The sequence below is a fragment of the Desmodus rotundus genome, chromosome X (assembly GCF_022682495.2).
Source record: "Desmodus rotundus isolate HL8 chromosome X, HLdesRot8A.1, whole genome shotgun sequence".
NCBI lineage: Eukaryota > Metazoa > Chordata > Mammalia > Chiroptera > Phyllostomidae > Desmodus > Desmodus rotundus.
The window spans coordinates 63156305-63170029 of NC_071400.1; the positions used below are offsets into that span (position 1 = coordinate 63156305).

General features: G+C 43.0%; 1 pseudogene; it reads left to right on the forward strand.

Moving 5' to 3' along the window:
• The window catches only part of LOC112308185 (latexin pseudogene), a 22816-nt pseudogene extending 9318 nt beyond the window's left edge, over positions 1–13498 (forward strand).
• The last annotated feature ends 227 nt before the right edge of the window (positions 13499–13725 follow it).

The window sequence follows — 13725 nt, forward strand, 5'->3', positions numbered from 1 at the left end:
CTCCTGTGAGGCCGGGAGTCTCTCCTGCTGCCGCCCCAACCCCCACGGGCGTTTTCAATCAGAGGTTTGAGGCTTTATTTCCCTGAGCTAGAGCCCTGGGTTGCGCGGTCTGCTTCGCTCCCCGCCGTTCGTCCGGTTTATCTGTGGGCGAATGTGGTGCCACGGGGTGCTACCCGCCGCTCTGCCTGCCCCGTTCTCCGCCACTCTGAGTCCGGCCCTCTGGGTTTATCTGTGCAAATGTGGGGCCGCAGGGTCTGCTAGTGCTCAGACTGCCTGCGCCATTTGTCCCACACTCCGCCAGTCTCAGTCCCGCCACAGCCAAGCGAGTCCTCTCCACCCCGGTGCCCGTCTCCGCCCCTCCTACCAGTCTGGATGAATGTTTATTTTCTATTTCCTTGGTGTTGGTCCCCCTTGCTGTTCGATTCTCTGTCAGTTCTGGTTGTGCGAGGAGGCGCAGTGTGTCTACCTACGCCGCCATCTTGGTTCTCCCACTTTATGCCCTTTGATTAGTAACTCCACAGTTCCCCCTACCCTTTTCCCTTATCAACGACCATTCCACTCTCTGATTTTGATTTTGGCTATTTTATATATCTTATATAAGTGAAATCATGCAGGATTTGTCTATGATTGGCTTATTTCAATAGCATAATGTCCACACAAGCTTCATCCATGTTGTCACATGTTTCAAAACTACCTTCTTGGCTGAGAACCAAGATGGCGATGGTGGCGTAGGTGGCGACACTGAGCCTCCTCGCACAACCAGAGCTGATGGAAAATCGAACAGCAAGGAAGTCCGACGCCAAGGAAATAAAAAATAAACATTCATCCAGACCAGTAGGAGGGGTGGAGATGGGCACCGGGGAGGAGAGGACTCGAGTTGCTGTGGCGGGACCTAGACTGGCGGAGTGTGGGACAACGGGGCAGGCAGTCTGACCACTAGCAGACCCTGCGGCCCCACATTCTCGCAGATAGGCCGAGAGGGCCGGACTCAGAGTGGCGGAGAACGGGGCAGTCAGAGTGGCAGGTAGCACCCCGCGGCCCCACATTCGCGCACAGATAAACCAGACAAACGGCAAGGAGCGAAGCAGTCCGCATATCCCAGGGCTCCAGCGCCGGGAAATAAAGCCTCAAACCTCTGATTGAAAACACCCGTGGGGGTTGGGGCGGCAGCAGGAGAGACTCCCAGCCTCACAGGAGAGGTTGTTGGAGAGACCCACAGGGGCCTAGAGTGTGCACAGGCCCACTTACTCGGGAACCAGCACCAGAGGGGCCCAGTTTGATTGTGGGTAGCGGAGTGAAAGACTGAAATCCGGAGGAGAGTGAAGCGAGCGCCATTGCTCCCTCTTGGCCTCTCCCCCACATACATAGTCACAGCGCAGCGACCAGCGTTACCCCACCCCGGGGAACACCTAAAGCTCCGCCCCTTTAAGTAACAGACGCGCCAAGACAAAAAAAAATGGCCCAAATGACAGAACACTTCAAAGCTCCAGAAAAAATACAACTAAGCGAGGAAGAGATAGCCAACCTATCGGATGCACAGTTCAAAACACTGGTTATCAAGACGCTCACAGAATTGGTTGAATCTGTTCGAAAAGCAGATGAAGAAATGAAGCCTATGCTAAGAGAAACAAAGGAAAATGTACAGGGAACCAATAGTGATGCAAAGGAAACTGGGACTCAAATCAACGGTGTGGACCAGAAGGAAGAAAGAAACATCCAACCAGAAAAGAATGAAGAAACAAGAATTTGGAAAAATGAGGAGAGGCTTAGGAACCTCCAGGACATCTTGAAACATTCCAACATCTGAATTATAGGGGTGCCAGAAGGAGAAGAGGAAGAACAAAAATTGAAAACTTATTTAAACAAATAATGAAGGAGAACTTCCCTAATCTGGCAAAGGAAATAGACTTCCAGGAAGTCCAGGAAGCTCAAAGAGTCCCAAAGAAGCTGGACCCAAGGAGGAACACACCAAGGCACATCATAACTACATTACCCAAGATTAAGCAGAAGGAGATAATCTTAGAAGCAGCAAGAGAAAAGGAGACAGTTGCCTACAAAGGGGTTCCCATAAGACTGTCAGCTGATTTCTCCAAAGAGACCTTACAGGCAAGAAGGGGCTGGCAAGAAGTATTCCAAGTCATGAAAGGCAAGGACCTACATCCAAGATTACTGTATCCAGCAAAACTATCATTTAGAATGGAAGGGAAGATAAAGTGCTTCTCAGATAAGGTCAAGTTAAAGAAGTTCATCATCACCAAGCCCTTATTATATGAAATGTTAAAGGGACTTAACTAAGAAAAAGAAGATAAAAAATAGGAACAGTAAAAATGACAGCAAACTCACAGTTATTAACAACCACACCTAAAACCAAAACAAAAGAAAACTAAGCAAACAACTACAACAGAAACGGAACCACAGAAATGGAGATCACATGGAGGGTTATCAATAGGGGATTGGGAGGGGGAGAGGGGGCAAAAGGTACAGAGAATAAGTAGCATAGATGATAGGTGGAAAATAGACAGGGGGAGGGTAAGAATAGTGTAGGAAATGTAGAAGCCAAAGAACTTATAAGTATGACCCATGGACATGAACTATAGGGGGGAAATGTGGGAGGGAGGGGGTGGGCAGGAGGGAATGGAGTGAGGGGTGTGGGAAATGGGACAACTGTAATAGCATAATCAATAAATACATTTTTTAAAAAAAACTTCCTTCTTTTTTAAGGCTGAATAGTATTCCATTGTGCATATATACATTTTTAATCCATTCATCTGGTTATTATGAATAGTGTTGCAATGAACGTGACAGTGTAGATATTTCTTCAAGGTAATGATTTTGTTTCCTTCAGATATATACCCAGTAATGGAATTGCTGGATTAAATGGCAGTTCTATTTTTAATTTTTTAGCAATCTTCATGCAGTTTTTCATAGCAGCTGCACAATTTTGAGGCCGGAGATAGGAAGAAGGAAACTCTGGAGGTGCCCCAAGGCTAAGATAAAGGACATCGGTACAGGACCCTGTCGACCCTGTTCTAAGACCAGTTGTTTACACTTTCTGGAAAAGTGCTGACTCATGGTGACTCATAAATGCACCTGCGCAGAAGATGCTACATGACCCCTGCTTCATTATAATAGCATTATAATAAATTAACATTGTGTGACTCCCTTCTCCAGTGGTCACTCAAGGAAAATCATGGGAAACCACATGAGCAGTAGCTTTAAAGTAATACAACTACTTGTACATGTGCAATGAAAGCCCGCCAAACTAACCAGGAAAGATCCGCCCTATAAGAATAGAATCCTTCCAGCCCCTGAGGTCAATCTCTGCTTGGAGTTGGCCTACTATCATGTTCTGTAGAGTGCACTATCACTTAATAAATCTGCTCTCTCTCTTTCTGCTATAAACTCTGTGTGTTCAGTTCAATTCTTTAAGTATATTTCATTGGTTATGCTATTACAGTTTTCCCAACTTTCCCCCTTTATCCACCCTCCATCCAACACCCCCCATCCCTCCAGCATTCACCCCCTTAGTTCATGTTCATGGGCTCTACATATAAGTTCTTTAACTTCTCTGTTTCTTATATCATTCTTAACCTCTCCCCATCTATTTTATTCCTACCAATTACACTTCTTATTCCCTGTACCTTTCCCCCCTTATTCTTCCCTTCCCCCTCCCCACTGAAAACCCTCCATGTGATCTCCATTTCTCTGATTCTGTTCCTCTTCTAGTTGTTTGCTTACTATTTGTTTTTGTTGTTGTTTTTAAGTTCATTTGTTGCTAGTTGTGATTTTGTTGTCATTTAACTGTTCATAGTTTTTGATCTTCAATTTCTTAGATAAGTCCCTTCAACATTTCATATAATAAGGGCTTGGTGATGATGAACTCCTTTAACTTGACCTTATCTGGGAAGCACTTTATCTGCCCTTCCATTCTAAATGATAGCTTTGCTGGATAGAGTCATCTTCTATGTACATCCTTGCCTGTCATGACTTCAAATACTTCTTTCCAGCCCCTTTTTGCCTGTAAAGTTTCTTTTGAGAAATCAGCTGATAGTCTTACGGGCACTCTTTTGTAGGTAACTCTCTCCTTTCCTCTTGCCACTTTTAAGATTCTCTTCATCTCTTTAATCATGGGTAATTTAATGATGATGTGCCTTGGTGTATTCCTCTTTGGGTCCAACTTCTTTGGGACTCTCTGGGCTTCCTGGACTTCCTGGAAGTCTATTTCCTGCACCAGATTGGGGAAATTTTTCTTCATTATTTGTTCAAATAAGTTTTCAATTTCTTGAAGTTGTTCTTCTCCTTCTGGAACCCCTATATTCAGATATTGGAATGTTTAAAGTTATCCCAGAGGTTCCTAAGCCTCTCCTCATTTGTTTTGAATTCTTATTTCTTCATTCTGTTCCAGTTGGATGTTTATTTCTTCCTTTTGTTCCAAATTGTTGCTTTGAGTCCTGGTCTCCTTCCTGTCACTCTTGGTTCCCTGAATATTTTGCTTTATTTCACTTTGTGTATAGTCTTCATTTGTTCTTTCACTTTTCGACCAAGGTCAGTCAGTTCTGTGAGCATCTTGATTACCAGTGTTTTAAATTCCACATCAGACAGGTTGGCTATCTCTTCATTGCTTAGCTCTTTCTCTGGAGTTTTGCTCTGTTATTTCATTTGGGCCATATTTCTATGTCTCGATGCACCTGTTAAGTTGCAAAGGGTTGGGGCTTTAAGTATTCTCCAGGGAAAACCCTCTTTGCTGTGTTGTGGTGCTGTCTGTCGGGGAGGGATCTCAGAAGGAACAATACAGCTTGCTTGCTGGGCTCTAGCCCCACTTTCCAGCAAACTCTTGTGTGAGACTGGGAGTTTCTTCCACTGTGGCAGAGGGGCCACAGTCAGCTCTGAGTCTCACTTTCCCATTCAGCCAGTTCCTCCCGCATGGTCCTCTGCCTTGCCGTGGGTTCTCTCTGTCCACCCATCTGCCCATCTCCCTCCTATGGTCTGGTTGACTGTTTCTTTAATTCCTTGATTGTCGGAGTTCCATGCAGTTTGATTGATTTTCTGGCACTTCTCATTGTTTTTAGATTGGTTATATTCCTCCTTTTGGTTGTGCAAGGAAGTGAAGGGTTTCTACCTATGCCTCCATCTTGGCCAGAACTCCAGTTCAATTCTTTGTCCACAATCACCAAGATGCTGATTACCTGTGCCCACTGTGACAATTTTGCATTCCCAACAACTGTGCAAGGGTTTCAATTTCTCTGCATCTTAACCTGCATTTGTCTTTTTTTAAGATTTTATTTATTTACTTTTGGAGAGGGGAAGGGAACAAGAAAGAGAGGGAGAGAAACATCAATGTGTGGTTGCCTCTCTCATGCCCCCCACCGGGGATACAGCCTGCAACCCAAGCATGCACCCAAGACTGGGAATTGAATTAGCGACCCTTTGATTCTCAGGCCAGCACCCAATCCACTGAACCACACCAGCCAGGAACATTTGTCTTTTTTGTGTGTGTATAATAGCCAGCCTGATAAGTGTGAGGTAATATCTCATTGTGATTTTGATTTGTGTTTCCCTGATGGCTAGTGATATTGAGCATTTGTTCATATGTCTATTAGTCATTTGATGTCTACTTTGGAAAAAAGTCTATTCAATCTTTTAGACCAATTTAATTAAAGACCAACTTATTTGGTCTTTAATTGGGTTATTAGGGGTTTTTTACTGTTGCGTTGTGGGAGTTCTTTGTACATTTTAGATATTAATCCCATAAGGTTTGTAAATATTTTGTTGCTTTTGTATGTTGTCTCTTCACTCTGTTGATTGTTTCCTTAACTTGAATTCTTGAAATGAAATTCTCTTGGTCATGATGTATTTCCATATGTCATGGGATTGTTCAACTTGCAAGTAGTTTATTTATAATTTTGCATGTTCAGGAAAGTTAATAACCTATATTTTCTTCACTTGTAGTGTCCTTCTCATGTTTTGGTATCAGTAAATCTGACCTTATAAAACAATTTGGAAAATGTTTCACCTTCATTGTATTATCAGAAAGAGTTTACATAATATAGGTGAATAAATTTTTCTTAAATGTTTTAAAGATATTGCCAGTGTATACACCTACATCTGTTTTCTTGGAAAAAAAAGGATTTAGTTAAACATTCAATCTATTTAACATATAAAGAATTATTCATACTTTTATTTTAATCTTCTGTCTGTTTTTGGTAAGTTGTATTTTTTTTAAGAAATTGTATCATTTCATTGAAGTTGCCAGTTCTACAAGCATAAAGTTGTTCATAAGTGCTTTTTATTCACTTACTTTATTTGAACTAAGTAAAAGTTGCTATTTTTAGTCTATAATTTTTATAACTTTGATAAATACACATGGTAATGTAACTCAAAACAAAAGAAAGATACAGAACAATTCCATCACATTAAAAAAATTCTCTTGTATTGCCCTTTTGTGGTCAACTCTTTCACCCCTCCCAAGTCCTAACAATGACAGATCCATTTTTTGGTAACACTGGCTTTTCCACAAAGTCATATGTTTGGAATAATATGGTATTTATCCTTTTAATAATGTAGTACATACCTTAAAGAATATGTACTTTTTCTTTTAGCATGACACATTGAATATTTATCAATGTTGCTGTATGTATCAGTAGTTTGTTTCTTTTTTATATTGAATAGTATTCTATTGTATGGTTGTATTACAGTTTATTTATTTATTCACCAATTGAAAGACATTGGAGTTATATCCAGGTTTTGGCAATTATAAATAAACCTGCTATATTTGTGTACAGATTTTTCATGTGAACATGAGTTTTCATTTTTATAGGATAAATACCTGTCATTCCAGTGGATGAATGTACTATTATTTAATCATTAATCATAAGTTGAAGTACATTTGAGTTGTTTACTTTTAATTGGTGATTATGAACAAAGTCAACAAAAACATTCCTTTACAAATTTTTGTGTGAATTTAAGTTTTGTTTTCTATTGGAAAAAATATCTTAGAAATAACATTTCTAGCTTACAGGGCAAGTTTATCTCAAAATATATTTGAATCTCCCAAACTACTCGCCATAGTGGCAATAAATTTTGTATTCACATGAGTGATATATGAGAGTTTCTCTTGTTTTGTATCCTCACCAGCACTTAGTATTGTGAACTGTGGTTTATTGGGTTTTGTTTTTCTAGAACATTTTAATAGGTGTGTACTGTATCTTGTAATTTTAATGTGCATTTCTAAAATGATTTAAAAATGACATATTCCAGAATGTGCACTTAGGAATATTGTGTATTCTAAAAAAGGATCCAATATGGTGCCAGAGTAGGTGGAAGCTACATTAATCTCCTCCTAGTGCCAAACCACAATTATAACAAAATTATAAATCAATCGACCAGAATAACCAACTGAAGACTAGCTGAACAGAACTTTTATAACCAAGGATCCACAGAAAAAGCCACATACAGACTAGTAGGAAAGGCAGAGATGCAAAAATGGCTGGCTCCGCACCCACAAGTGGTGGTTGAAAATACAAAGAGATATATCAACTGCACAGGTCCCCCTGAAAAGCAGGGTTTCTCAACCCAAAACTGAGATCTCCAGCCCACAACACCAGAGAACCAGAGCCAGGAAGAGAAGCCCACATAATAACCGATTGTGAAAATAAGCAGGGATTCTGTCTGCCACGGAGAGACAAGAGTCTGCTAGAAACCCAGGCATCGGGGAGAACCAAGATGGCGGCGTAGGTAGACACACTGCGCCTCCTCGCACAACCAGAACTGACAGAGAATCGAACAGCAAGGGGGACCAACACCAAGGAAACAGAAAATAATCATTCATCCAGACTGGTAGGAGGGGCGGAGGCGGGCACCGGGGTGGAGAGGACTCGCGTGGCTGTGGCGGGACTGAGACTGGCGGAGTGTGGGACAAATGGCGCAGGCAGTCCGAGCACTAGCAGACCCTGCGGTCCCACATTTGCACAGATAAACCCAGAGGGCCGGACTCAGAGTGGCGGAGAGTGGGGCAGGCAGAGTGGCGGATAGCACATTGCGGCACCACATTCACCCACAGATAAACCGGACGAACGGCGGGCAGAGAAGCAGACCGCTGTGCAACCCAGGGCTCCAGCTCGGGGAAATAAAGCCTCAAACCTCTGATTGAAAGCGCCCCTGGGGGTTGGGGCGGCAGGAGAGACTCCCAGCCTCACGGGAGAGGTTGTTGGAGAGACCCACAGGGGCCTAGAGTGTGCACAGGCCCACTTACTCGGGAACCAGCACCAGAGGGGCCCAGTTTGATTGTGGGTAGCGGAGTGAAAGACTGAAATCCGGAGGAGAGTGAAGCGGGCGCCATTGCTCCCTCTCAGCCCCGCCCCCACGTACAGCGTCACAGCACAGCGACCAGCATTACCCCGCCCCAGTGAACACCTAAGGCTCCGCCCCTTAAAGTAACAGACGCGCCAAGACAAACAAACAAAAAAAATGGCCCAAATGACAGAACACTTCAAAGCTCCAGAAAAAATACAACTAAGCGAGGAAGAGATAGCCAACCTATCGGATGCACAGTTCAAAGCACTGGTTATCAATATGCTCACAGACTTGGTTGAATCTATTCGAAAAACAGATGAAAAAATGAAGCCTATGCTAACAGAAACAAAGGAAAATGTACAGGGAACCAATAGTGATGAGAAGGAAACTGGGACTCAAATCAATGGTATGGATCAGAAGGAAGAAACAAACATTCAACCAGAAAAGAATGAAGAAACAAGAACTTGGAAAAATGAGGAGAGGCTTAGGAACCTCCAGGACACCTTGAAACGTTCCAACATCCGAATTATAGGGGTGCCAGAAGGAGAAGAGGAAGAACAAAAAATTGAAAACTTATTTGAACAAATAATGGAGAACTTCCCCGATCTGGCAAAGGAAATAGACTTCCGGGAAGTCCAGGAAGCTCAGAGAGTCCCAAAGAAGCTGGACCCAAGGAGGAACACAACAAGACACATCATAATTACATTACCCAAGATTAAACGCAAGGACCTACGTCCAAGATTACTGTATCCAGCAAAGCTATCATTTAGAATGGAAGGGAGGATAAAGTGCTTCTCAGATAAGGTCAAGTTGAAGAGGCTCATCATCACCAAGCCCTTATTATATGAAATGTTAAAGGGAGTTACCTAAGAAAAAGATCAAAAATAGGAACAGTAAAAATGACACCAAACTCACAGTTATTAACGACCACACATAAAACAAAAACGAGAGCAAACTAGGCAAACAACTAGAACATGAGGGTTGTCAATAAGGGAGTGGGAGGGGGAGAGGGGGGTAAAGGTACAGAGAATAAGTAGCATAGATGATAGGTGGAAAATAGACAGGGGGAGGGTAAAAATAGTGTAGGAAATGTAGAAGCCAAAGAACTTATAAGTATGACCCATGGACATGAACTATGGGGGGGGAATGTGGGAGGGAGGGGGGTGGGCAGGATGGAGTGGAGTGGGGGGGGAATGGGACAACTGTAATAGCATAATCAATAAATATATTTAAAAAAAAAAAAAAAAAAAAAAAAAAAAAAGAAACCCAGGCATCCTCTTAAAGGGTCAATGCAAAAACTCTTCTTATCAACTACTCACATGGGGCTCTAGCAAATGGAAGATGACTCAGAGATAATTAAGGCTATACAGAGAAAAACTGGGCTGTGTGGTCTTGAGGCGAGAACTAGAGGGTCAGCTACCAAGGTCCCTATGCTTAATTTCTACCACACACTGACAACAGACACCATCTTCCCTGGGTCAAGCACTTTTATCCATACAGCACTACCCTGAGGGAGTGCACTAACCCTGACCTTTTGGCTCCTGGTCACCTTGCCCTGCCAAGCTCACACCCTGCAAAAAATTCAGCTGGCTGCACCCATATGGGGCCCACAGTGTACTCTTCCTTGTAGAGCATTTGAAGAGATCCTGGAGGTCTCAGGAATTGTCAGAGACTTGGGAAGAGACTGAGTTGTGTGGCTCTGGAGCAGGGGCCATTCACCCCCATCCTGTGCAACTCGACAGTGCCACACAAACAGGAGATCTACTAGCCTCCTCTTTTTGACTCTATGTGGCTCCAACCTGCTGAGCTCCTGCCTTGCAGAAAAGTCTGCTGGTTGTACCCTGTTTAGGCCCATGGCATGATCTTTCTTAGCACTTCAGGAGATCAGGACAGTCTTGGGGATTATGGGAGACTGCTCTAGGAGAGACTGAGTTGTTTGGCACTGGAGCAGGGGCCATTTCACTCCCATACACACTTAACTAACACCCTTTCCCCACAGGAGATTCACTATCCCTGCCCTTGTGAATTCCAGTGGCCCTTTGCTGTTGAGCTCATGCCTTCTGGAGGAGACTGCAGGCTGCAACCAGTCTGGGCCGACTGTAAAGAATTGTTCTGGAAGGCTCTCAAGGAAAACAGGCAGCCTCAGGGGATGGCAGAGCAGCTGACAGGTGGAGGCAGATCTCGGGGTGCGTTCAGCCTTTTGTTGACCTGACTCCAGGCTTGGAGCTAGTGGAAGCAACCTTTGTACACAGCTGGAGATGTCCCACATGAACTCAGACACAACAGAGGCAGCCATAAACTGTGGATTGCTTGGAGCTCCAGACAGGTAGCCCAAGTCTGGTTACAAGCTGCATCTGACACTGACCTGCACCAGACTCCCTCTCAAGAAGTGTCAGAACCAATATAAAAAATGTTAAAGGGACTTCTATAAGAAGAAGAGAGAAACATTATAGACTTCTGACCAAGATGGAGGTGTAAGTAGATACACTTTGCCACCTCACACAACCAAAAGAAGCACAACAAATTGAAAAACAAAAAATAACCAGAACTGCCAGAAAATTGGACTGTATGGAAGTCCAACAACGAAGAAGTTAAAGAAAAAACATTCATTCAGACTAGTAGGACAGGAGAAGATGGGAAGCCAGGGTGGAGAGGACTTACAGAAAGGTGGTGACTGGAGGACCAGGCCCGCGAGGTGGAGGATAGCAGACTGGGCAGTCCCACCTTTGTGTGTGGATAAATGGGAAGGAACAACTGGGGAGTGAGACAGACTGGGAAATCCAGGGTTCCAGCATGGGGAAACAAAGCCTTAAAACTTCTGCCTGTAAGAACCTCGGGGGGTTGTGGTGGAGGAAGAAACTCCCAGCTTCACAGGGGAGTTCATTGCAAAGTACCACAGGGTCCTAGAACATACAAAGGACCACCCACCCAGGAATCAGCACCAAAAGGGACCAATTTGCTTGTGAGTAGAGGAGAAAGTGACAGAAAGCCAGAGTAGAGCAGAGAAAATGGCATTGTTCCCTCTTGGACTATGCCTCCACATATAGCACCAAAACGCAGCGAAGAGGGTTGCCCAGCCATGGTCAATACCTAAAGCTCTGACCCTTACTACATAACAGGCACACCAAGACAAAAAAATATGGCCCAAATGAAACAACAGATCAAAGCTCCAAAAATAGAACTAAGCAGTGAAGAGATAGGCAACCTATCAGATGCAGAGTTCAAAACACTGGTAATCATCATACTCACTGAAATGGTAGCATATGGTCGCAAAATAGACAAAGAAGTGAAGGCTATGAAAAGTGAAATGAAGAAAAATATACACAGAACCAACAGTGAAGGGAAGTAAACCATTACTCAAATCAACGATTTGGAGCAGAAGGAAGAAATGGGCATTCAAACAGAAGAGAATGATGAAACAAGAATTCAAAAAAATAAGGAGAGGCTTAGGAGCCTCCAGGACAACTTTGAACGTTCCACCATCTGAATCATAGGGGTGCCAGAAGAAGAGGAAGAGCAAGAAATGGAAAACTTATTTGAAAACACAATGAAGGAGAACTTCCCTAACCTGGCAAGGGAAACAGACTTCCAGGAAGACCAGGAAGCTCAGAGAGTCCCAAGGAAGTTGGACCCAAGGAAGCACACAGCAAGGCACATCATAATTACATTACCCAAGATTAAAGAGAAAGACAGAATCTTAAAAGCAGCAAGAGAAAAGGACACAGTTACCTACAAAGGAGTGCCCATAATACTATCAGCTGATTTCTCAAAAGACACCTTACAGGCAAGAATGGGCAGGAAAGAAATATTCAAAGTTGTGAAAGGGAAGGACCTACATCCAAGATTACTGTATCCAGCAAAACGATCATTTAGAATGGAAGGGCAGATAAAGTGCTACCCAGATAAGGTCAAGTTAAAGGAGTTCATCATCACCAAGCCCTTATTATATGAAATTTTAAAGGGACTTATCTAAGAAAAAGAAGATCAAAATTATAAACAGTAAAATGACAACAAACTCACAACTATCAACAACTGAACCTAAAACAAAAACAAACTAAGCAAACAACTAGACAGGAACATAATCATAGAAATGGAGATCACATGGAGCGTTATCAGCAGGGAGGGGGAGGAGGAGAATGGGGGAAGAGGCACAGGGAATAAGAAGCATAAATGGTAAGTACAAAATAGACAGGGGGAGGTTAAGAATACTACAGGAAAGGGAGAAGCCAAAGAACTTATATGTATGACCCATGGACATGAACTAAGGCGGGGGGGGAATGCTGGTGGGCAGAAGGGGAGTAGGGCGGAGGGGAATAAAGGGGAGAAAAACATGGGACAACTGTAATAGCATAATCAATAAAATATTAAAAAAGAAAAATTATAAAGAGTAAAATAACAATACACATGTACCTGTCAATGAACACTTTAAAAATAAATGGATGACCCAGCACAGCAACCCTGCATCAGACTGTGGACAGGCCAGAGGCACACTCATGGTGTTGGTTAGGCTGGAGCAGAGTGGAGCTGCCACTCACCAAGAATAGAAATCCCACCAACCCACTACCCAGCCCCCAGTGTGGCCTCAGTGGTGGAGAGCTGCATGAACAACCAGCAGGGGACCCCCAACAAGGTGTTTCTGGTGCAGACAGTCCAACAAGCCAACATGGAGGATAACCCAGGATGAGGACATAAGTATTGCCTTAAGTGTTCTGTGGAAGAATTATCCAAAAACAAGTGACAGTGAACTGCACAGCTGAAGTACTTTACCCGCCAGTGGGACAAGATACTGCACCCGAAGTCCACTTCATGTTTGAAGGGGAAATTGGAAAGAATCCAGATGAAGAAGATAACACAGTTTATCAAAAACTCAAATCCATGAAGGAACCACTGGAAGCACAAAACATTCCAGACAGTTTTGGAAACATCTCCAGAAATGAAGCCAGTTTGGCATTTAGCCTTGGTTGCCTGTGGTTATACAATATGGCAGAATTCTACTGAAAACACATGGTATAAAATGGTAAAAATTCAAACTGTCAAGCAAGTGCAAAGAAATGATGACTTCATTGAGTTAGACTACACCATTCTACTTTATGACATTGCATCTCAGGAGATTATTCCTTGGCAAATGTAAGTTCTCTGGCATCCACAATATGGTACTAAAGTAAAACATAACAGCTGTCTGCCAAAGGGAGCACAAGTGGAATAAATGAAGACCCCATGCTTACTAATGATGTGTACGTCACTCTTCAATGATATCTAGCTTAACGGGCCAAACAAATCCCAAAGTGTCAGTTTGTATAAATATCTTGATTACAGCACAGAACTGTATAGCTTCCAGAATAAAGAGTTGCATGATGTAGAATTGTCTTAATAACAATAATAGTGCTGTGCATATCCCATAATAAAAAGCTTCAATTACAAAAAAAAGTAAAT